This window comes from Caretta caretta, chromosome 5 (assembly GCF_965140235.1).
Source record: "Caretta caretta isolate rCarCar2 chromosome 5, rCarCar1.hap1, whole genome shotgun sequence".
In the NCBI taxonomy this organism is placed as follows: domain Eukaryota; kingdom Metazoa; phylum Chordata; order Testudines; family Cheloniidae; genus Caretta; species Caretta caretta.
The window spans coordinates 96,167,253-96,190,273 of record NC_134210.1 but is presented as its reverse complement, the minus strand read 5'-3'; the positions used below and the strand labels follow the sequence as shown (position 1 = coordinate 96,190,273).

The 23,021-nt window shown below is 43.1% G+C and overlaps 1 long non-coding RNA gene across 2 annotated transcripts; it reads right to left on the bottom strand.

Moving 5' to 3' along the window:
* Nucleotides 1-1,717: 1,717 nt before the first annotated feature.
* LOC142072185 (uncharacterized) lies at nucleotides 1,718-22,089 on the bottom strand. 2 transcript variants are annotated; one of them, XR_012668579.1, is made up of 3 exons: nucleotides 22,010-22,064; nucleotides 6,173-6,387; nucleotides 1,718-3,257 (listed from the first exon to the last, which is right to left on the bottom strand). It is a non-coding gene; the product is annotated as an uncharacterized LOC142072185 (long non-coding RNA). The 2 variants fall into 2 exon arrangements; XR_012668580.1 differs by lacking the exon at nucleotides 6,173-6,387 and having other exon boundaries at nucleotides 22,010-22,089.
* Nucleotides 22,090-23,021: the final 932 nt, after the last annotated feature.

Genomic DNA, 23,021 nt, shown 5'->3' with positions numbered 1-23,021 from the left:
CACTTTCTACAGGATTAATTACTATGGCTACAAGGCAAGTGGAGAACCAGACTCTTAAATGTTATGTGTACTTCCAAATCAGGATATTAAAGTGAATTATGCTCTACAGTAACTCAATATCTTGTTTGACTAAATGGCTTTTCTTCAGGATGAGTGTTTTAGTTTCTGTTTGTATTGTTATTTTACACAGTGATAAAGTTTCACTCCAGCTGACTTCTTTATTGTCTTTGGCAGTCTGTGTATTTTGTGAATTTCACTGCTCAGTAACTCCCAGTAGCTACACTCCTTAAAAGGAATTGGCTCAGAGAAACTTTCTTACTGGCCCAAACAAGTTTGACAGGTTTAATGACCCCACAATTTTGGTGCAGCGAAAAATAGCCTAGATTCAGTCATCTTCAAAGTACACGTTACATCCAGCTTTATCCCTGAGTTGAACAGAAGAATTTGGATAAGAGGGTGCCAGTCAAACTACAGTAATATTAAAATAATATAGTCAAATGAAAAATCAGTAGAACAAAATGATGTTTGAAATAAATTAATCATAATTCAATAGATATTAGTGGCTACTGGTAATAGAATTACCTTGGAAATGCGCAACAGCAGTACATATTTAATTTTGGCAGAGTTATTTCTGAGACTTTTATTATCACAATCAAATATGATCAATTTTATTGTGTGTTAGGAGAAATCTAATCTTTACAAATAGAGTAATCCTCCTCGTCCATAAATAAATTACAAAAAATAAAAATAGTATTGAGATCCAAGAGAAATTGCTGGTAGCCCATCTCATTAGAGGAATAGGAAAGCAGAGATAAGGATGACTAACAAATGATGAAATAATGAAGGTTAGGAAAATATCAAATGATCTGCTCTTGTAAAGGTGAAAAGGAGATAAGCCTCTCCTTAACGCCCTCACTGCTAGAGGCTTGTCCACACATGGATTTATTTAGGAACAGCTATTCCGCAATAACTCCATGTGCAATCACTTTAAGTGCCTTGTTCCCATTAAGAGTCACTGAAGTGCATCTCACAAATTGTTACAAAGAGTGCAGGAATGAAGGAATTAAAGCACCATGTGTGCTCCATTCAGTAAAACCCAAGTCATTTTGTTTGCAGGGGAAAAAACATTCTTTATTATTAGTGACTAATCATTAATATTATGTAAGTATGTTCAACAACTGTGGAAGAATGGAAACCACAGCCAGCTACAGTCATCTCTTGTAATAATGGTGGGTCCAAAGGTCTGTCTTTAAGGTGTCTCAATTCCAATTTTATTTTTAGGCTTTATTACTCTTACACAGTAATTGTAATCCTTGGGCACCTCCTCAGGAAGGTAATTGCTGATCTGATCTTGTCCCATCTTTTGACTGACAGAAAGATTTTGTGGGCCGGCATGTCTATCAAGGTGACCTAGGTGCTTAGATAGTTGAAGATGATTCTTTCAGAAATGTACTATAAATCCATGCTGTTCCAATGTTTGGACTGTTAACTGAGTCACTTGACTGGATCCTTCATTGGGTGGGACTCTGAGTACAATGTAATCCAGGAAAGGGTATACTTCTATCCCCTTCTGCTTCAGACAAGCCACAAGAACAACAAGGCCTTTTGTGAACACTGGAGTCATGGATGAAACAAGATTGAGCAATAGCCTGAGAATGTCTTCTCCTCAGAGACTCTATCATGTCTATTTGCAAAAGATGATCTACGACCTTTGGGCGGGGGGGGGGGTGTCTCTTTTGCAGATTTGAGTATACTGGAGAAGGGAGAAAACAACAATTTGGAATCATTGAAAATTCTATAATGTATCCTTGTCAAACCACACATGCAGGACCCATCTCTCCAATGTGGAGAGAGATCATTGGTCCTTGAATTGTAATAGTTTTCCCTCTAGGTGTTGCTTGTCAGAACTTTCCTGACTGTAGTCAGGCATTGTTTCTAATATTGGAATTTGCATTGCAGGAAGATTGGTCTCTGCCCTTTCTGGGTTCAGAATTCCATTTGCTTTTGCTGTAATCTCACCTTCTGTATGTAGGGAAGTAGCCATGAAATGATATTTAGACCTGTAATAAGTAGGCTATCCCTTTTTCCTGGATTTAGAGGTATTCTCTAAGGTCTTTTTTGATTTATCTGAGTATTCTGTCACCACCTGTGTAATGGCGCCATAGATAGCCAACCTCCTGGATATTTCAAAACTGATAACATGAGTTTGGCCTGCATATTGTCTATCCAGGCTCATAACCAGAGGTGCCATCTAGTCACCACTTTGGAGACCATAGCATGTGCTGAAAACATCAAAACATCCCTTGTTGTAGCAGCTATGAATGGTGAAGCCACTGAGATTTTCTTTAACTCCAAAACTACCTGTAATGATTTCTAAGCCTTTTTTTTTTTTTTTTTTTTTGCAATCTGATTGCCAAACTGTCAGCCCAGGCCTATATTAGTCTTGCAAAACATGTTGCCATAGCAGATACCCCCAGAGAGGAAGATGCAGCCTCAAACAGAGTGCAATGATATTTCTACTCTGTGCGTTCTTTTGGGAAAAAACTGCCCTTCCACTGGGATAGCAGTGTCTTTGACAAATACTGAAACAGCCACATCCACTTTGGGAAGAGACAAAATCTGCTCTGCTACGGTACACATTGTAGAATTTTTTTGGCATGCCACACAGACCAGTGGTTCACAAAATGGGAACCTTGGATGAGTCTGTTGTGGGTTATGTGGGGGCCCATCCCTTGAGCCAGAGCCAGAATGCACATAGTGCATGGGTCACACTGGAAGGAGCTAGTGTGGGCATTCCAGTAGTACTGGAAATGAAAGGGGTCCGGGACACTTAATAAGGTGCCAAAGGGGTCCTTGGGGGGAAAAGTTTGGAAACCACTGTCATAGACTTTGCTGGTGTTCCCTTTTTGACCTTAATTATTTTTCCCAAAATGATGTGAAGGGAATGTGTGGTTCAGATTTTGAAGCAGTTGGAAAATACTGTTGGGTAATTTCTGTACCAATCATCTCTTCTCAGAATTTTTTCTAATGGGCTCATCTGATGGAACAACCAAGTCTCTAATCACCTTTCATAACATCTTCACATATGATTCAGTTGGGAAAAGAGTCTCTTGCTTTGCTTCATTCTGCGATTCACACTGAGGTTGAGAGTTCACCTTCCTCCTATGAAGATGATCCTGACTTTCCTCTTGACTTCCTTTTTCCTCATTTGGACTTAGATTGAGCAGATTTCCTATCCTTCTTCCTTTGGTGATACCCTAGATGAGGATGAAAATGAATTAAATGATGAAGAAGAAGAAGAAGAAGAAGAACCAAACACATACAGAACTTTGTTCCTTTTGTAGTACTTTTTCTTTCCATGGATGAAACCCTTAGGAGCAGAGCCTTTAGCTCTGGTGCCCTCTGGTGATGAGTCAGAGGAATAGCTATCCCTAAAAGAACAGGCCAGTTTTCTCCTAAATTTTTAAGGTAATTTCTTGAACCCCTTGCTCAGTTTTTAGTTTTACTCCTTCGGGTATGTGGGGATTGGGAACCTGGCTCAGATGAGGAGTCCTGAGAACCTCTTTGACTAGCAGGCCTTTATCTCTTAATCTTTGCCCTTTAGAGAGTGGACTGCCGTGCTGCCTGGGGCTCATAAGATGGTGGACTCTGAGGTAAAGGCACTTTTTGTGCCAAATCCAAGAGATCCCTAGCCAAAGAGGGAATTTCTTCCTGAAGGGAGATTCCCTTCTTCTGCCCTCGTTTCAGAATTCCTTCAGACTTCCCCAGGGTCTAAGGTAGGAAAATGAATTACCCAACAAGGGACGGGAAGGAACCTGTGCTGCAGGAGGGTGCATGCCCCAAATGGTCTAACCATCCACCCCTTGCTCTGTCTATGGTGGATTCAACCCCTGTGGTAGGCCGCTGCCCTTTGATGTGACCGCCTCTAATGGCTGAAGGGCTCTCTTCATTTTTACACCATCCTTTGAGGCATTTGCATCCCAGCTGTCACTCCCCACTGGTGGGGAACTCCTGGGGAACCATCTCCTGGGTTGGGGTCAGGAGGCCAAAGCTAAACCTTTCTGACCCAGCAGATGAGGAGTCTGGAATGCACAAGGCACAAACCTCTCCCCTTCTGCACCATTGGGTGGGGATACGGAGCAGGAGGAAGACAGCTTCGGTCTCCTGCTTGGATTCTTCTCCTCCATCTTCTTAGCCTTTATCTGAGCAGTCAGGGGATGTGGGGGAGGCATTGTGGTAATTCCAGGAAGGAGACAAACTACCTCTTCAGGTTTGTTTGGTTTTTTTGGTGAATTCTCTCTCTCACAGGTGATTCCCCCATCCAGCCAGTAACTACAGGAGGCAGAATAAAAGTGAGGGAGTCTCCAGAAGGTGGGGACTAGTCCTTCATCCAATCAACTTTGATTCTGCTCCCTGCAGCTACAGAGAGGGGACAACTAGGGTTCCCAACAGTCCCATATTACAAGGGACGTCCCTTATTTAAATAGAAAATTGCCTATCCCTTACTAAATCAGTATGGGACTCCTTTTATCCCATATTTCAACGTATTAAAAATAATGCCATTATGCAAAGCCAGTTTTATTATTACCTCACCTTCCAGTTATATTAAGTTTGAAAAATAATGCAATGTAGTAATCCAGAATCGGTCCCATGATTTACTGAACCAATGTTCCTATTACGCAGAGGTTCCCAAACTATGGGACATAAGGTTATCAGGGGGCACAAGACCTGATGGGGTCATGCTAAAAGGCTAGAAAGAATCAGGACGGGGCTCTCTCCAGCAGGGGAAGCGGACAGGGCTCTGTGCAGGTGGTCTTGGCTGCCAGGACTAGGCTCCCTGCCTGCCTTGCTCCTCCACTGCTGCAGCTGCCACAAACCAGTAGTTATGCTCCTCTGCTGGGGACATTGGCAGAGACTCTGTCAGAGGGAAATGAAAGGCTATACCCCGTGAGTGCTGACCCCCTTGCCAGGCAGAGCCCTTTCCTGATCCTGGCCCTTCAGTGCAGCTCCAAGGCACACAGCCCCATTCACTTGCCCTGACAGACAGGCAGCCTGCACACAGAAAGCAGACAGGAACATGCTTACGGGCTGGAGTCAGCACGGGGCCCTGTCCAGCAGGGCGCCAGTACTCATAGGTGCCTCTTTCCACTCCCTTCCAGACCCTGTTCATTTCTGGAGCTGCGTCTCCGCAGCCAAGACTGACTGCAGCGAGCAGAAGATTTCCTCAACTATCACATGGTTAGTACCTCTACTCCTGAGAGCATTCTGCACCAAAAAAATTCTGTGCCAAAAAAATTAAAATTCTGCACACAATATTTTAAAATTCTGCAAAGTTTATTTGTCAAATAAATGTGGAGGCTCCAGCATGGCATCGGGGAGCACAGGCCACTGGCTGCACAGAGGTGGGAGATCACTGTGTAGCTCCCTCCACCCCTCCCACGGACACGGACTCAGCGGTGAGGCCTGACACAACGCAAGGACTCAGCCTGCCTTAGAAACACCCCAGGGCCCAGCCCCTCTGTGCGGGCAGGCAGGCTCAGCAAGGCAGGATCCAAGTATGGAGTGGTTTAATGTGGGGGAAATCCAGATATGGGTTGAGAGGGTTTTGTGTGGGGCAATCTGGGTGTGGGTGACTCAGTGGGGGATCTGGGTGTGGGCTGGATCTGGATCACAGGGGCTTGTTGGGGGGGTTCTGAGTGCAACAGTAATGGGATTCTGTATGAATGGGATTCTGCAGGGGGCTCCAGGTGAAGGTGGTTGAGGCTCAGTGGCGGGGTCTGCGTGTCCGGGGATACAGCTCAGCGGGGGGTCTGGGTGTTGGGGGCTCAGTGAGCTGTCCAGATGCTGAGGGAATGGGGCTCAGTGCGGTGGGAATCCAGGTTGGGGCTTGGTGGGGTAGTGATCTGGGTGCGGGTGGCTCTTCGCGGTGGTCCAGGTGCAGGGAAAGTGGGGCTCATCGGGGAGGTTCTGAGTGCAGGGGGGATGAGGGTTGGCAGGAGGGTCTGGGTATGAAGGGGTCTGGATGCTCGGGGGTTGGGTAGATGGGGAAGCAGCTCCCTGTACAGGAATCCTTCCCTCTGCAGCTGAGGAGCAATGGGTGCAGGAAGCTGGAGGCAGGGGGAGTTTGTAGAGCTTCCTGCAGCCAGGGTAGAAATGTGGGGGGTGGTCTGACCTGGCCCCAGATGGCATGCAGGGGAAGAAGAAGTCCCGTCTCGTCCAGGCCAGTCAGGACTAACAGCTGAGCCCAGCGCAGGGTAGGAGCCACCAGCCGGGTCTTCCCGAGTCCCGCCTTCTGCCCCACAGTGATTTACCTCTCTGCCGGTTGTCCTGGGCACCCAAATGCTGGGAAGGGTCACATGACCGCTCTTGTAACTTCCTTTTGCTTCCCTGTCAGAAAGTCATTTTTCTGTGAGGAAGCAAAGAAATCTGCAGGGGACATAAATTTTGCACAAGTGCAGTGGCGCAGAATTCCTCCAGGAGTATAACTCCCACCCTCTGTGGTACTGGGCACCCCACCATTGACCCCTGTGGGTACAGTGTACTCCTCCCTCTGAGGGGTGCTAAGAAAACAATCCTGTATTTTTTAAATACGTTGGCAACCCTAGGGGCAACCCACACAGAAAATGTGTGGACCTAGCCCTGAGGGAGACTCTAACAATACATTTGTGGATACAGAAATATGTAGACAAGGAAAGCACTTAAATAGGGATTGTGTGGGGGTGGTCAGCTGGGGATATCTGAAGCAACAACAACAACAAAAAAATCAGATGAGCCAAGTGTTTGTAAACCAGCTGTGACATGGATTGACCAGTGCAAAGAGGGCCATACAACAGTTGAACCATAAAAGAATGCTCATGCTAAAATTTTGCATTAGTGTTTTAAAATGTATGTATTTTAAATATGTAGTAAAAGTCTTGTGCAATTACAAGGTGTAATGACAGCTTCAGTCTAAGGATGAAATGACAGAAACGGGAATACCAATGGAGTTTTAGCTCAAAATACTGTATGCTAACTCAATAGTGAATAAGTTAGCGACAGAGCCAAAAACCAGAATGTCAGTATTTATGTCCAGAAATGAAGTTAATCTAATCAGAGGTATTACCCAAGCAGCAGGAGAAATACGAATGCAGAGACTCAGAAAATACAAGAAAACAAACATAAATATTTGTGTCATCATCATACAAGAAATAAGGAAAGCAAGAAAAATTTAAAAGGGCACCATGTGGTTGACAGTATAAAGAGAAAAGCAGTAGGCCTAAAACCTAGAAGAACAGCCACCCACAGATTATGCCAAGAAGATTGCTTCCTTGTGACTATAAAGCTACAAGACTAGCAAGAAAATACTGCTGTAGATACCAGCTATTAATGAGTTCAGATAAAGTCATCATATCATCAAGTGTGTCAAATGCTGCAAAAAAATCCAATAGAATCAGGACAGATGTCAGTCTACCCAATTTAGCCACAATAAAAGCGAAGACACTTTAACAATAGCAGTTTACATTGAGTGTCCTGATTTGAACCTCAACCCAACCAGATTAAATGGAGGAAGGAGATGTTTCAAGAAGGAACGGAGCACCAAGCATTCTAAAGATTTTGAGATAAATAGTCACAGAATTAAAACAGTAATAATTCATTATCGGTGGAAGAAAATTTGATTAAAAAAATAAAACCAACATCAAATGTTTAAAATTCATAGAGACTCCTTGGGAAAACATGATATACACTAAAACTAAGTTAATAAAAGAAGCAATGGCAGAAACAACAGCTGGCATATTTGTTAGAAAAGAAAGGAATTAAAAATAGGATCATTTAAAACGAGTGGTCACTTTAACAAAAGAAAGCTGTGTATCAATCTGCAGACAAAACTGGAGAAAATGCATCAGATAAGATGGTAATGGAGGGTGGGGTGGATTTCCTGGGGAGAAAACAGCAATACAGGTGATCTTAAGTTCCACCCACAATCCCAAGTACCACTTAAAATGTCAGAGTAGCTGGATATCTCTGCTAAAATGATCAGCAGAGAAAGTTATTGTAGAAATTTAAATAGTTTCACTTCAGAGTTAACACAGGATAAACCTAGAATCACTAGTGGCTGACACACCATGGGTGAGCCAATTATTGAAAAAAACAAATCAGGAGCAGCCACCTCCATAAAAGCTAACATTAAAAGCCCCCGAACAAGATGTCAATGTATCACAGTCTAACACAAACAACTCCCTCTACTTCCATTTTGTTGGGGGGAAGGGAGAAATAAAGCCCCCCATCTTTAGAGCCCTGCAAATCTGCGGATGTCCGCAGACCATGTTTGCGGTTCACAGATCAGATGTGGATGCACATTTTGTATCCACACAGGGGGCTGCCCATCTTACTTGTGATGAGCTGCCAGCTAAGTGAGGAAGAGAAACAAAGGACATCAAGCAGGTATCTGCCACCTCACCAAAGGTCTCAGGCAAAAATAACTAGGGGTAACAATCAGTACCAGAAGAAAAAAAAAATCATATAGTTGTCCCTATCCACAGACTTAAATGGAGCTACACCGGAGATTAATTTGGCCCAGTTAGACTGTCAACACACAGGACACATGTAAGTGAAATGTATATCCAAAACAACAAAATTAAGGACACACACCTAGGAGATGCAAACCAAAGGACATAATATCTTTCCTAGAGTTCTCCATGCCATCCTAAGGCACAAGATCAAGGGAAGTAAAAGTTCTGGAGTTAAAGTGATTGGTCTAGTTATTGGTGACTTTAGACCTCCAGAAAATATGCCTCAAAATAGGAATCCATTCCAAACAGACACCCTATAGACAACTATTTCCAACATTGTACACCAATTGCTCACTTCAGACAACATCAACTCCTAGTTATCACAGACATCAGTCTCAGTTTGTTCACTGCTGTACACTTTAGCCTGCAGCTGTACATCAGAGCCCAAATCCATTGCTTCTCAAGGATTAACATCAGCAAGGTATCCCCAGGGTACGCTATGGTTGCAATGCAGATCTGCTCCAGAGAACATAAAGTAGAAAGCTCTAGCTATAGCCAAACAATGCTTAAATATGGAGAAAATATTGCATTACAGCTATGTTATGGGTCTCCAACAGGCTCTGAGTATTACTGACAGAAAGACTAAGCAGTTGAATTGTACCACCACAGTAATTTCCTTTCACTAGTGTAGGAAATCTCACCGGTGAACCACCTCCTAACAGAACTAGCAAAATGGCAAGTCTGGAGAATGCACTGGTTTTTTGAACTTCTCTGAGTGGAAAGAAGAGAACAAACTAAAGTGCTGCAAAGAGTAGAGCACCCCATTATGAAGATCCCTCACCCAGTCTCCAGTACTTTCTAGTGTGTAATACTGCACCATTTAGGTCAACTGGAGTTTTGTGATTGACTTCACAAGGAGTTGGGCCCTAAGCAAGTGTTCTTTGGACTGATCTACCAGAACACACAGTTTGAGCAGATTTTTTTTTTACTGATTTAAGCTACATTGAAATAGGATAATCTCCCCAGGATAAGTGTCCACACAAAAAGCTTGCATCAATTTAACTAAAATAGTCTGTGTGTAAACAAGCCCTTTGAGTCTCTGTAATGTTCTTCATTTCATGTTCTTTGAACAAACTACAAAATCATATTAACCCATTTTAAGGCCAGAAGGGACCATTAGATCATCTGGTCTGACCTCCAATATAATAGTGACCATAGATTTTCACCTAGTTACTCCTGGCTTGAGCCCAGTAAGTTCTGTTGACTATAACTAGAAGCTATCATATTAGAAAGGAGAGATATTTATAACAAATAAAATCCTCCATATAGTTGGGAATAAAGTCATCTTCCTCATGTATTCTTAAATTTAAATACCTTGAACTGCACTTCATTAGAATGATTCCAGCTGCTGTCTTCTCTTGCATTAACCCGACTAACCTGTAGTTACAACTACTCCTTTAAATTAAATAGAAGTTTAAAAAAATAACAGACTCAGAGACAGATGCTGTCTTTCCTCTCGTGTCTCCTTGGAAAGAGAAGGTTAAAAAAACCAGACCTGTAACCAAGTCTGTCAATTTTGCTATTTTGAGTACCAGTATTTCAGTTTCTGGAAGATTTTCATATGTGAAGTAAGCCTTTCACTGGCTTTTTATAGCAGCAATCTTAATTTCTGTAAAGTCAACAAACCAAAACCATTGTGAATTCAGTTTATGTGACTTTCTCCCTACATGCATGTGCTTGCTCCTGACAGTCTAACTCTGCAACAACTGCCCTCCTCGGTCTCAGTAGGCAAAACAGAGTGGACAGGATAGCATTCAGGAATTGAAGTATATTTTAAAAGTTGTGTGAGACTTTCAAAGAGGCAGATGGCAGGAAAGCAACAGACATGTCTGACAAAGGCAGCAGAGGGCCCTCTAATAGGAAATGAACATGACAGATGAAGATTAAAATGATATACAAGAATTAGAAGTGGTCAATGATTGTAACCATTCTCTTTATTGCAGCTCCTAAGGCCTGGGGGTATGAGGCAATTTGGCACATTTGTGCTGAAGCCATAATGATCCCACTGGCACTCTGCCTCTATTTTACATAATGAACGTTTCAGGCAGGACTCATTTAGTTTCCTACCTCTTTCCCTTATCATTCTCAGACACATTTCCTTGTGAGTGTGACTTTTTGAAAATATTGTGGATGGATTTAGCACACAGATGGCATCTGGCTACTCTAAAGAGTACAGTTAAAGAGCCCCATATTAAAGCTCCTGGTCTCTAATATAAAAGAGGAAGAAGAGGCTGTCATAAATATAAAGGGAAGGGTAAACCTCTTTGAAATCCCTCCTGGCCAGGGGAAAGCTCCTCTCACCTGTAAAGGGTTAAGAAGCTAAAGGTAACCTCACTGGCACCTGACCAAAATGACCAACGAGGAGACAAGATACTTTCAAAAGCTGGGAGGAGGGAGAGAAACAAAGGGTCTGTCTATAGTCTGTCTTTGTCGGGGATAGACCAGGAATGGAGTCTTAGAACTTTTAGTAAGTAATCTAGCTAGGTATGTGTTAGATTATGATTTCTTTAAATGGCTGAGAACAGAATTGTGCTGAATAGAATAACTATTTCTGTCTGTGTATCTTTTTTGTAACTTAAGGTTTTGCCTAGAGGGGTTCTCTATGTTTTTGAATCTAATTACCCTGTAAGATATCTACCATCCTGATTTTACAGGGGGGATTTCTTTATTTCTGTTTACTTCTATTTTTATTAAAAGTCTTCTTGTAAGAAAACTGAATGCTTTTTCATTGTTCTCAGATCCAAGGGTTTGGGTCTGTGGTCACCTATGCAAATTGGTGAGGCTTTTTATCCAACATTTCCCAGGAAAGGGGGGGTGCAAGTGTTGGGAGGATTGTTCATTGTTCTTAAGATCCAAGGGTCTGGGTCTGTAGTCACCTAGGCAAATTGGTGAGGCTTTTTACCAAACCTTGTCCAGGAAGTGGGGTGCAAGGGTTTGGGAAGTATTTTGGGGGGAAAGACGCGTCCAAACAGCTCTTCCCCAGTAACCAGTATTAGTTTGGTGGTGGTAGCGGCCAATCCAAGGACGACGGGTGGAATATTTTGTACCTTGGGGAAGTTTTGACTTAAGCTGGTAAAGATAAGCTTAGGAGGTTTTTCATGCAGGTCCCCACATCTGTACCCAAGAGTTCAGAGTGGGGGAGGAACCTTGACAGAGGCCTTCTCACTTTAAATGATGAAGTAATTTACAACAGACAACAGGAGAGGTGTTCATATAAAGCTCCTGAACTGGCTTTTCCACATGCCTTTTGCTTGTAAATTGCAAACATTCGAACAACCTACAGTGAATTCAAGCAGAAATGAGTGTTCATCCATAGAATTAAAAAAGGTATAAAATTCTATCATGATATTTTAAATAATCTGAAATAAAGCAAATGAGTTTAATGATTATACCTGTATCCCTTTTAAGAACATCCGCAACAGGCTAGATAGAAGGTGCTTGTTCCAGAAAACATAAATTACATCATCAAAAATGGGAGGGTATCTTGTGAGAAAATGTTACATATATAAAAGGAGATAAAGAGGAAGATAAAACTAAGACTGTAAGAGAAAAAGTAGAATGAAGACAGGGAAGTGTGTCAGCAGCCAGATGGCAACTGGTATAGGCACAAGGAAGTAAAGCTTGCAGTCAAGAAAAAGAATGGCTCCAAGTGAATTAAATGTTTGTGGAACACTGATGTGCTGGGAGACCGCAGTTTTATACTCCCTCCTAGGACAGACACAGTAAGTATAAGAGTGTGAAAACTCGCTTAACCTCACCAGTGTGTCTCACCAGGATTCACTGCCCTATATGGGGTGAGGTATTTGCTGAGACTGACAACAAGGCATGCCAATTGCGTTCTCCACTGAGAGTGTCCATTAACATAATGATCGGAGCATTTGCCCTGTAGAAATGGGTTGACAACACCCACTCATATCATATCATATACCATACATCACTAAGCCCCCATACAGAGCGTATTCTAACCTTTGGTTCTGTGCAGATGAAGGCTGGATTTGAAATAATGATATTAAGTTGAAGGGTCCATACCCCATTATTAATTCTCTGTATTAGTTAGACCAACAAAATAACTTGGTTATGTGAATGTAGTTGCGTGACTAAAAGACAGTAAAGTAATAGCAGTTTATGAAAATGTTGGGAGACAATCTTTATATATTTAAAAAGGGGAAAAAAAATGACCAGGCATAACTGCAACCTGGTTGAGGTCTCAGGCTACAAAATATATAGGAATGACAAAGTAGGTCGTGCTCGTGGAGGAGTAGCACAATGTGACAAAGAAAGCACTGAGTCAAATACACCTCTACCCCGATATAACGCGGTCCTTGGGAGACAAAAATGCTCACCGTGTTATAGGTGAGACCGCGTTATATCGAACTTGCTTTGGCCCCCTCCGTTTCTTGTTCCCTGACTACCCCCTCCAGAGACCCCTGTCCCTGATCACCCCCAGGACCCCACCCCCTACCCAACCCCCCCTTCTCCCTGTCCCCTGACTGCTCCAACCCCTATCCACACCCCCCGCCCCATGACAGGCACTCACCAGCAGCGGCAGGAAGCAGAGCAATGCGGCCCCAGCCCGCTCCACTCTTGCCACCTCCCAGCCGTGGCGCTCTGCTTCCTGCCACTGGTGAGTGCGGGAAGGTTGGGGAAAGGATGTCCTCCGCACTCACCGGCAGCAGGAAGCAGAGCGACACGGCCCCAGCCCACTCTGCTTTCCTTGCCCCGGCCCCAGCCATGTCGCTGGGAGGGAGGGGGGTTTGGTGAAAGGTCCCGCACTCACCTGTGGCGGGAAGTGGAACGCCGCAGCTGGGAGCTGGTGGAGTGGGCTGGGGCTGCGCTGCTCTGCTTCCGCCGCTGCCGGTGAATGTGGGGAGATCCCTTCCCCCGGGGCCGTGTCGAGGGAAGCGGAGCAGGGTGCTCCCGGCCCCCCCGCTAATCCCCGGGCCACTCTGGGACTGTGGGGCCCCCAAAAGTGCTCCTCCAGCTTCTGCCTCCCAGACCCCAGGGAGAGGGGGAGCCCCTGACCACCCCTGAGACCCTCTGCCCCTTATCCAATCCCTTGGCCCTGGCCCGGCCCGACACCCTTAACACGTTGCTCAGAGCAGCATGTCGAAGCTTTACTGCATTGTATGTGAACCCGCGTTATATCGTGTAGCATTATATCGGGGTAGAGGTGTATAGTAAAAATCTTAAATGAATCAAACTGTACCATACAAGTTCTATGGATAGAAATTCCATGCTTGAATAATAAGAATATAGCAGTAGGAATATGCTACTGACCACCTAACTAAGATAGTGATTGTGAAACGTTCAGCGAGACTAGAAATGCTACAAAAGGAGAAAACCCAATAATAATAGGAGATTTCCAACTATCCCCATATTGATTGGTTATCTCACCTCAGGATGGGAGGCAGAGATAAAATTTCTAGTCACCATTAATGACTGCTTCTTGGAGCAGCTAGTCCCGGAACCCACAAAGGGAGAGTCAATTCTTGATTTAGTCCCAAGTGCAGCACAGGACCTGGTGCAGGAAGTTATAAAGAGACCGTAATGTAATTAAATTAACATCTATGCAGTGGAAAAAACAACAAAGAAATCCGCCACAGTAACATTTAACTTCAAAAAGATGAACTACACAAAAATGAGGAAGCTAGTTAAATGGAAATTAAAAGGAATAGTCACCAGGGTGAAATGCCTGCAACATGCATGGAAACTATTTTAAAAGACCATAAGAGAGGTTCAAACTAAATGCATACCCCAAATAAAAAACAACAAAACAGTAAGAGGACAAAAATATGTCACCATAGCTGAACAGCAGAGTAAAAGAGGGAGTCAGAGGCAAAAAAGCATCTTTTAAAAATTAGAAGTCAAATCCTACTGAGGAAAACAGAAAAGAGCGTACACTCCGGTAAGTTAAGTGTAAAAATATAATTAGGCAGCCCAAAAAAGAATTTTAAGAGCAACTAACAAAAGACATAAATATTAACAGCAAATATATTTTTAAGTACATCAGAAACAGGAAGCCTACCAAACAATGAGTGGGGCCCCTGGAAGAAAGATCAAGGTGCTACAGAAAAACTCAAGGAAGACAAGGCCACTGCAGAGAAGCTGAATGTCTTCAGTGCAGACAACGTGTGCCCACACCCGAGCCATTCTTTTTAGGTAACAATCTGAGGAACTGTCCCTGGCTGAGGTGTCAATAGAGGTGGTTTTGGAACAAACTGATAAATGAAACAGTAATAAGTTACCAGATGGCATTCAAGAGTTCTGAAGGAACTGAAATATGAAATTGCAGAACTACTAACTGTGGTATGTAACCTATCACTTAAATAAGCCTCTGTACCAGATGACTTAGAGGTTAGATAATGCAATGCCGATTTTTTAAAAAGGCTCCAGAGGTGATCCTGGCAATTACTGGCAGGTAAACTTAACTTCAGGATCAGGCAAATGGGTTGAAACTATAGTAAACAACAAAATGATCAGACACACAGATGAACATAATATGTTGGGGAAGAGTCAGTGTGACTTTTGTAAAGGGAAACATGACTCACCAGTCTATTAGAATTCTTTGAGGAGGTCAGGAAGCAAGTGGACAAGGGTGATCCAGCAAATATAGTATCAAAGGCTTTCTGAAAGTCCAAGTGCAAGGTCCATCACCAAAGGCTCTTAAGCAAAGTAAGGAGTCATGGGATAAGAGGGAAGGTCCTTTCATGGATCAGTAACTTGTTAAAAGACAGGAAACAAAGGGTAGGAATAAATAGTCAGTTTTCAGAATGGTGAGACATAAATAGTGGGATCCCCCAGGGAACTGTACTGGGACCAGTGCTGTTCAACATATTCATAAATTAACTGGAAAAAGAAGTAAACAGTGAGGTGGTGAAGTTTGCAAATGATTCTAAATTACTCAAGATAGTTAAGTCCAGAGTTGACTACAAAGAGTTACAACAGGATCTCACAAAACTGAGTGACTGGGCAACAAAATGGCAGTTGAAATTCAGTGTTGTTAAGCGCAAAGTAATGCACATTGGAAAACATAATTCCAACTACACATACAAAGAGTTCTAAATTAGCTGTTACCATTCAAAGAAGAGACGAGATCTTGGAGTCATCATGCATAATTCTCTGAAAACATCTGCTCAATGTGCAGCAACAGTCAAAAATATAACACTATGTTAGGAACCATTAGGAAAGGGACAGACAATAAGACAAAAATATATGTACATCCATGGCACACCCGTACCTTGAATACTGAGTGCAGTTCTGGTTGCCCCATCTCAAAAAAGATATATTAGAATTGGAAACGGTACAGAGAAGGCTAACAGAAATGATTAGAAGTATGGAACAACTTCCATACGAGGAGAGTTTAAAATGACACCTTGAAGTCTTTAAACCACGATTTGAGGACTTCAATAGCTCAGATATAAATTAGGGATTTGTTACAGGAGTTGGTGGGTGAGATTCTGTGGCCTACGTTGTGCAGGAGGTCAGACTAGACAATCATAATGGTCCCTTCTAAACTTAAAGTCTATGATTCTATGATTCTATGATTTTAGAAAAGAGATGACTAGGGGAGGATATGTCAGAGGTCTATAAAATCATAAATGGTGTAGAGAAAGTGAATAGGGCATTGTTATTTACCCCTTCACATAACACAAGAACCAGGAGTCACCCAATGAAATTAATACGCACAAGGTTTAAAAACAGACCTAAGGAAATACTTATCCTGTGGAACTCATTACCAGGGGATGTTGTGAAGGCCAAAAGTGTAACTGGTTCAAAAAAAGAATTAGATAAATTCATGGGGCTTAGGTCCATCAGTAGCTATTAGCCCAAGCTGGTCAGGGATGCCACCACATGGTCCTCGTGTCCCTAAACCTCCGACTGTCGAAAGCTGGGACTGGACAACAGGGGATGGATCATTTGATGAATGTTCTCTTCTGTTCATTCCCTCTGAAGCATCTGGCACTGGCCACTGTCAGCCAGATGGACTATTGATCTGACTCAGCATGGACATTCTTATGTTCTTACCATCTCTAGGAGATACTACAATAGAAATGTTAAATAGTAATAGTTATAATAATATGTTGAATACCTTGATTAATGATAAATTATCTATAAATGCCTCTAATGGCTCAACATTTCTAAAGCAATTATTAACCAGTTCATGGCTTTTTTGGGACTTGGTGGGGGATTATGTGGCGGAATAGAGAGGTATGAAGAAAGTGCATCAGAAGGCATGAAGTTTTGTTCATCTAATCCACCAATCAGATACAATCAGTCATATTCTGCACAGACTGACATGCCTGTCCTGCACCATTGCATCAATATGCCTGCTACAAAAGTTAAGAAATCTATGTTCCTTAGGGAACAATCTAATGGAATACATTGGTTCCATGAGCTAGTAAAGAGGTTATAACTTTTTGGAAACAAGGAAACAAGAAACAGGTAAAAGCCAGTCAAACAAGAAAAGCCCTTCTTGTTTAAACCAAAACCAACCAACTTTAGCAGGCAAGCAGGAAATCCTGATGGAAAACAATAGACAAGGGAATAGGAGTGATTAATCCATCTGTGAAATGTATGCATTTCCAGAGGAGGAGTCTAACGATAGAAGGATAGTTAGGAGTTTCAGCCAGTGCTTCAGGTAGAGCCAAAGTCTCTTACAAAAGTCATACTCTTAGTGTGAGATAATCAGCAGGGTGCACACTCTTTTAGTATGATGTTACTGTTACAATAAACTAAAGAAGGTATGTGCTTCTCGCAACTTGCCCATCATTTTATCAAAATATATATTTAGCTTATGGTGAGATTGCATGGCCTCTGATTTCCTCATGAATAAATGCTAAACTACTTTATTAGTTAAATAAACCATTGGCTATGCTAAAGTTCTAGGAGTTAGTTGTTACACCATTGAAACAACCTGCTTAGTATTCCTGGTGTATATTGTGGCACCTAACTTGAAGCATATTAAGTGCCTTTCTTACATGTTTAGGGAGAACCTAAATGCTACTTTCCATTTAGTTTGGAAAACTCTTTCATGGGTGGTTAACCTGTAAACTAGTAAATTAGCAATCAATATACTAAGATTTCAAACTGTGGCTAAAGGTATTACTCATGTCGCATTGAGATACTGTACTTGAAAAAACATGAGAATCAGGAGAAAGGTTTGGCAGAACCTCCACATAAGCATATACCTTTTATTTTTCATGGGTAACCAATCATCCAAATAATAAAATGTTCCTATATTAACATTAATAAAAATAAGTCTATGTAAATTTAATCCCCCCCCCACAAATAGGTGATTTTTATGTTCAAAAGTTTGTCATAAATGTATGATGTTGATGAGCTGCATCTGCACTGATGGCTGGCTTCTAAAGAAAGATACATTGTAAAATTGTAAACTGCACATTGCCTATAAATGCAAGGTAGGGACAAGTTTTAATTGCTGGTGACTTCAAACAAGAAATTTCTATTCATCCATCAAGGCTAGAAGTGCTTCAAATATTACAATTGTTTTAACAGATTTCTGAGTTTGTACTTTGGACTTGATTTTCACAAATGCTGAGCATGTGTAACTACCATTGAAGTCAATGGGACTGCAGGTAGCACCTCTAACAATCAGCCCATTTGCATAAATATAATGACCAAATTACAGAGGGATCATTGTGTCCCTCCATGGTACTGATGCAGCCTTCAGTAACAATATATGGCATCCCTGTACTAACATATATTTAAAAAGGAGAGTCATCTTCTACCTCAAACCCCATTGATGATACTATGATCTGGACCTTTTTTTTTTTAATGTAAACAAGCAATCACCATGCAGGCAGGATAGTTTGCTGGAAGGGAGAGTAGGAGGTTGATAAAAAATGTCTCTAAACTCATCCAAAAGCCCAATATAGTTTCATATTATAAAAGGTTTCTTATATACAATTGTCCAAGGTAAATGTTAATACACCAGTTTCAATAACTAAAAGGGGGGAAAGTGCATGGGGGGTGGGTGGGGCACCTAGAAGATCTGAGGTCCCAAATTAAGCCAAAAGAAAAAAAGTGATACTATATAATAAAAGTTTGGGATATACAGATGCTTAATTGCTCCATTCTCTTGATATTTTCAACCTTGAAAATACCCTTTAGTTCTATTTCTTGAGAGGATAATAGCTTAGCATCCAGGAATCTCTTGGCAGCATCATAGTTTATAAAATGCATGTAATTCTCTCCAGAGAAACGCAGACCTTCACTGGGTAGAACATTGCTACTTTAACTCCAGGGAGAGATAATTCAATTATTAATAATTGAAATTTCCATCTCTGTGGTTACACACAAGACATTGCAGAACATAGGAACCCAGCCATCCAAATGAAATGGAGTTTAAAAAAAGAAACTTCGGCTTTATTTAAAACAATACCTTAAGAACAAAATCCATTCTCTATTCCTTATCAGAAATGAAAGAAACTATGAAGTTTTGATACCGCTCTAGAGACACATTAAGTAGATTAGTATTATCTGTATGGATATATTTAGTATGCAAAATACAAAATGCTTTATCTATCTGATTTTTTCCCTCTAGATTGGTTATTCGAATGTGTGTATATGTGCACACACACATATTTTAGAATATTTTTGCCATTTTTTGCTAAAACATTTAAAAATATAAAGGCTTGAAGTGGCAAGAGTTGGGCTTATCAGCCACTTCCTGTCCTAGGAAGGAGTACATTTGACCTCAAGGCTTGTCTGTATTAAATTCTTTATGCCATTACCCATATTCACCCATTTTCAAGGGGTTGTTTTCTAATATTGCAAGATCTTTTGTGCATGTGTGTTTTCTTCAGTGAGACCTCCAAGTTTACAACCTCTATTTGCAAAACCCGTTAGTTTTGTTAACAGATTGGACTTGCCCCTGAGTATTTTCAAAAGAACCAGGATTCAGTGGTTAAAAGAGGTATGATGGTACCCATTTTGCCTTGCACTGCTTACTCTATATATTCTTGGCTTAAGAATTAGTAGTTTCAAAGTTAGTTTTCCGCAAAAACAAAGTTCCCCTTGCCCTCAGTTCTTGTACTGCATGACTGAGAGTCTGAAGCTAGAACTGAGGCAGGCCGGAGTACACAGCCTGTTCTCCTGATTGTATGGGCTTGTTCTTAAGTAGTCCTCCACTGGTCATCATTGTGTCTTCGTCAATTGTTTCTTTCTTGACTGTTTTAGAAGCACTAAATCTGAAAACCCTCTGTATAAAGAAGCAAACTGCTGAGCAATCAGAAAAGATACTGATAGGCTCTCCTTAGGATTTATGGGGCCCTAAGCAGTATTATTAAACTGGTGCCCCTATGCCTGGCTTGCTCTTAGCAACACAAACATAAGCTTACAGTATTGGAAAACTTGCCACATGCACTTTATTAAAAACAGTTTCATTGTGCCTTCTTCACCCCTAGCCCCTGCACTTCTCTCCCACCTGTGCCTCCAAACCGGCCCTGCGCTGCCAGCATGCCCCGCCACATGGCCCCCTGCCCAGTACCCCGCACCCCCTTATGCCCAGCAACTCCCATGCCCAGTGGCGCCTCACCCAGAGATCTCCACCACAGATCCCGATGCCCAGCAATCTCCTACCCATAGCCCCCACCCACTGCCCCTCTCACAGCCCCCCTCAACTGCCCAGCACCCCATATTCCTGACAGAATTCAGCACCAAATAATTAAATTCTGTGCACAACATTTTAAAATTCTGCAAAATTTGTCAATAAATAAATGTGGAGGCTCCAGCATGGCAGTGGCAAGCACAGGCCACTGTCTGCATGGAGGTGGGAGATCACCCTGCAGCCTTCCCCTTCCCTTCCCCTCTACTCCCCTCCTAGAATAGGGACTTGGCAGTGAGATACCTCTGTGTGCACGTCAAAAGGCCCCAGGGAAGCGTTTTACATGATGGCTGGGATGTCAGCCATGACCCAAAATCCATTTGAATGACTAAAAAGAAATGGGTTTCAGAGTAGCAGCCTTGTTAGTATGTATCCACAAAAATAACAGGAGTACTTGTGGCACCTTAGAGATGAACAAATTTATTAGAGCATAAGCTTTTGTGGGCTACATATATCTTCTTACTATATGTTCCATTCTATGCATCTGATGAAGTGGGCTGTAGCCCACAAAAGCTTATGCTCTAATAAATTTGTTCGTCTCTAAGGTGCCACAAGTCCTCCTGTTCTTTTTTAAAAAAGAAATAGCAGAGACCAATGGCTGAGTCCAGAGGCCCTTGCCTGCCACCGCTGTGACTGCTTTTAGGGTCTTTCATTCTCCCTAAAATAGAGCTTTTCCCTCTAATTCTGAAAAGTAAAGAGGTGCTTGGGATGTGCAGTTTAATAAGAAAAGGAACTATATTCAGGCACCAGTCTTTTTTTCTGCTGTGATTTACACACCTGGTTGCCACACCCGGCTCAGTGGGATTGTACTGGGTATAACTCGGCTTGCGGTTTCAACAATGCTTCAACAGTGGGGCTGGAGCCATAACCAGCTAAGTCTCATTTGAATGGTGGCTCTTGCTTTGGATTATTTGAGGCAGTTTTAAAGGTTTTTCCCATGTGTGAGGAAGGTGCTGCATTCCTGAAGGGACCTTTAAAATCCCACCAACTCTGCACTGTTTAGAACTCTCCCTCCTTCAAAATGCTACCAGCTTGAGAGACAGCTCAGGAGATACTTGGATCCACAAGAAAAAAAATCATGTCCCTTTCCCCTAAATACATTTTTTCAGCTACTCCAACCTTACCAAAGGTGAGTCCATCTTCCTCCCCAGGCAAGAGGTCACTCCCTCCCTTGCATTCTGCAGCCCTGATTGCTGCTTTTCTGCTCCAGGTACATTCCCCTCCTCCCATTGTTTTAATGTCAGTTTCCTCCGGTTGACCCCGGAATATTGAGAATGGGCAGGCAAAGCAAACGCCACCGTCTTTATCTTCCTTTAACTTTCCCTCCTCCCCAGCCAGGTTGTGTGTGTGCCTCTCCCTCCTCCCAGCCCTTGCCTGCGGCAGATCCCGGCTGGGGAAGGGAGGAGAGGAAAAGGTGACGGTCCAAAGGGGATCCTCGGCATTTGGGCTTAAACTTCAGAGAAGAGGGAGGCGGAGCGAAAAGGAGACTAGGAGAGCGATTGCAGGGCCCTGCCGGCGCGGCAGGGCACGTGGGCTGCAGCGGGGAGAGGGCCAGGCACAGCGTAGGGCTGCTCGGAGCAGCTGCTCTCCCCCGGGGCCACCAGCCTGCTCCTCAGGACGCCCGAGCGCGGTCACTGCTCGCTCCCTGAGCCAGACAAAGGACCCCGGCTCTTTTCCCTTCCCAGCCCGGCTCCCCCCAGCCAGGTTCCTCCTCTGACCCCCCCCGCCCCGAAATCCCGGGCCCAGCTCTACCCCCGGGCTCGGCTCCCCCCGCTCTCTTCCCAGCCTCCGGGTATGCCCCCAGCTCTGTTCCCAGCTCCCCCTGCTCACTCACATGCACACTCGCTCCTGGCCCTGGGAGGTCCCGCCCGAGAGTGGGCGGAGGGGAGGGGCCGGGGGGAAGCCTGCCGGCCCAGCACGGGGTGGGGGGAACGGAGGGGGGGGGGGTACGTGGCGCAGCCAGCAAGGGTGGTGCCCCAAATTTTAGGTGCCCTACGAATGCCTAAACACGGCCCTGTGAGGCAGTAAAGACAGCTGCCAACAGAGCAGAGAGGCGCAGCACATCACTCTCACACGAAGCTACAGGATTGTGCCCTAGATTTTTTTTGACAAAATTTACCACCATTGAGAGCGTGGGTTCAGTGGCACAGGAGGCAGCGATGATGGGAGTGCTAGCGTAAATGAGGGTCCTAGGAGTTGCTGGCATTTTAGGCCACAGTCATCTAACCCTGAGCCAGTTTACACAAGACAGTACTTTAATCACTGGTGGCTACCAGCACCATCTACATATGCTCCAACCTTTATTACCACTGATGAAGCTGAACCAACAGTTGCAATTTTGCGAAATTTTAGGAATAAAGTCCTAGCATAAACAAAGCCTTGCCCACCAGCCTATTGGAAGCTAGTGCCACTGACTTCAAAGGAGCCAGGACTTCACCCCGGGGACTTTTGTGGGAGGTGGGGAAATGGACTCCATTTTCACTCCATTCAAATGCATTGGGCACAGAGTTTATGGGAGGGAGAGTGTGAAAATCAATAAATATATTGCTAAAAACTAATAGAACACTTGGCTCTATGCTATTTCAGTAAGGGACTGCTGGTAGGTATCTGTCTTTTTACTTGTTCTGCAAAGCACTGTGCAATCATGAGGCACTGTATAAATAATAAACCATACAATTAATAAATACAGAGGTGCGCATCATCCAAGCAGGGCCATTTAGTTTCCATTTTCTTACTAAGGCATTACACTGTCACTGGGAAAAATAATATTACAATAGAAAGCAGAGGATTATCAGAATCATTGATTATTGAGAGTGAAGGCTGGAGGTTGAGTTAAAAATCTGTTT